Source organism: Stegastes partitus, unplaced genomic scaffold (assembly GCF_000690725.1).
Source record: "Stegastes partitus isolate 25-593 unplaced genomic scaffold, Stegastes_partitus-1.0.2 Scaffold143, whole genome shotgun sequence".
Classification (NCBI taxonomy): domain Eukaryota; kingdom Metazoa; phylum Chordata; class Actinopteri; family Pomacentridae; genus Stegastes; species Stegastes partitus.
This window is the reverse complement of record NW_007577874.1, coordinates 282,563-285,366: the sequence shown is the minus strand read 5'-3', so window position 1 is coordinate 285,366 and position 2,804 is coordinate 282,563.

The following is a 2,804-nucleotide window of genomic DNA, read 5'->3' as shown; positions in this document are numbered from 1 at the left end:
TGGTGCATGTTTGTGTCTTTAACAGTGACTTAATGCTACTTTAAGCTGTATTTAAATCATATTTGTTGACTCTTTAGGAGCTTTAAGTGGCGCTGCTGCTGTCAGTAACGCTATAATCTAATTCTGATTTATCATAATGTCACTGTCTTTGCACTGAAACTTGTTTCTGACATTCCCAAAGAGGTTTCTGCACATTTTGCAGTGTGTGTTATATTACTGATTTATTATTTATGTCGGCTCTGGAGCACGTTTGAGTCCTCACAGTGATTTTATTCTACTTTGCGCTGTACTTTCATGACATTTAGTGACTGCTGCCGTTGTTTTTGACACTTTGAAAGAGATTTCTGCACATTTTCAGTGAGTCCTGCTGCAGTAATTCATTACTTATGTGGGTTTTAGGGCATGTTTGAGTCTTTGCAGTGATTTTATGCTACTTTAGGCTGAATTTTATTCACATTTGCAAACTGCAGGAGCTTTACTGGGTAGCTGCTGCTGTCAGGACCAGTATAATTCAATTTAGATTATTGTAACGTCACATTTTTACACCTTTTTTTGCATTGAAACACGTTTTTATGCACATTTTAGTGAGTGCTGTCGTACTGATTTATTATTTATGTAGGTTTCGGAGCATGTTTGAGTCCTCACAGTGATTTTATTCTACTTTAAGCTCTATTTTAATCACATTTAGTGACTCTGTAGGTGTTTTAGGTGGAGCTGTAGCTGTCGGCGATAGTATAATCTCATTCTGACTTATCATAACGTCACATTTTTGCACTTTACGACATGATCAGCCCACTTTTTTTCACACTGGAACACGTTGTTTGCACGTTTTATTGAGTCCTGCTGCACTAATTTATTATTTATGTCGGTTCTGGAGCACGTTTGAGTCCTCACAGTGATTTTATTCTACTTTACGCTGTATTTGCATGACCTTTAGTGACTTTTGACATTATTTTTAACACTCTTGAAGAGATTTCTGCACATTTTTTAGTGAGTCCTGCTGCAGTAATTTATTATTTATGGAGGTTTCGGAGCACGTTTGAGTCCTCACAGTGATTTTATTCTACTTTAATCTGTATTTTAATCCCATTTGTTGACTCTGTAGGAGTTTTAAGTGTAGCTGTAGCTGTCTGAGATAGTAAAATCTCACATTTTTGCCCTTTCAGACATTTTAAGGCACTTTTTCAGCCCTGTGTTGTTCTTCCTGTAACTTGTGGAGCACTGCTGAGGGACTTCATGCTCCTTTAATCTGGATTTCACTGACATGTCTGGTCTCCTGCTGCTGGTACTGGGGCTCTCTGGGGGCTTTAAAGCCTCCTCGTGTTGCCCCTCAGCACTAATTGCCCCTGTGTGCTGGATTTTCTTACTCAAACTGAAAGTCCCGGAGCTGTCAGTCAGCTGGCCCGGACCGGAGCGTGTGTCTGCGGCTTGTCTCACCTCTCCAGCCGTCCCCCCCACGGGCATCTTCTGCCAGGGATCCGCCAGCTGAGCCAGCGGCATCTTTTCCTCCTTCTGCTCCGACTTTTCTCTTCTTCTTCTTCTTCTTCTTTTTTATTCCTCTTTTCTGCCCCGCTCGCCTCGTCCCTCCCTCCGCACACTCTTTCCGTCCGGCCGCTTTCTCTCCTTCTTCTCCTCCTTCTCCTTCTACTTCTTCTTCTTCTTCTTCTTCTTCTTCTTTTCCACTGTTTGAAGCTTCGGTTTGCGTCTCGGCTGGAACCGAACCGACCGACCGACCGAGCGACGGACCGAGCGGAGCCGAGCGGACACGGGCTAATTCCGGATCTGCTGTGGCGCTGAGACCGCCCCTTCCTCCGGGGAGACGAGCATGAGGAGGAGGAGGAGGAGGAGGAGGAGGAGGACGCCCTTTTTCGGAAACTGATTGACTTATCTTCTCTTTCTCCCTCCACCTCTCTCTCTCTCTCTCTCTCTCTCTTCCGCTGCTTCCCAATATGGCGGCCGGTGTCGGCTTACCTGTCCGTCAGAGCGCCGCGTCACGCATGCGTCACGCCAGGAGGAGGCTGCCTTTAGGTAACAGCGGGAGTCAAACCAGCGCCGATATCTGTGCCTAGGCGCTGAATTTATGGATGAATGCGGTTTAATTCATGACTAATTCATCAGCTGGATCCTAATGATCCGTTTGAAGCTGTGATGTACGCAGAAATCTGAGAATGCAAGTGAAACAACCAATTATTTGATCAATGAGACACAAAAACGACTACAAAAGGATGAAAACAAGCACAAAGAGAGACAAGATGATCTGAGAAAGACACAAAACAAGTGTGAAGAGACACAAAATGATGAAAAAAGACAAAAACAAGCGTAATGAGACACAAAACGAGAAGCCAAATCACCTCAGAAAGACACAAAAAGTATGAAATGACACAAAACAACCACAAAAAGACACAAAACGAGATGAAAATGATAGAAAATAAGCATAAAGAGACACAAATTTACTACAAGAGACCAAGAAAAGAACCTCAAGAAGGCACAAACATGACAAAACAGCAATAAGACACAAAACAACCACAAAAAACAAGTACGATATGACATAAAATGACCAAAAAGGACACAAAACAAGCATAAACAGGCACAAAATTATCACAAAGAGGCACAAAATTACTACACAAACACAAATTAATCTCAAAATAACACAAAACAACCACAGACACAAAATGACTACTGAGGAACTGGAGGTGTTGCGGTATCAGCTAGATACAGTTGGACCCATTTCCACACCCAGCTAAGGTTCTGGAACCACAGTCCTGGACAGGGGTTGGACTCTCTCCTTTTCCAGAGTTGCCCAC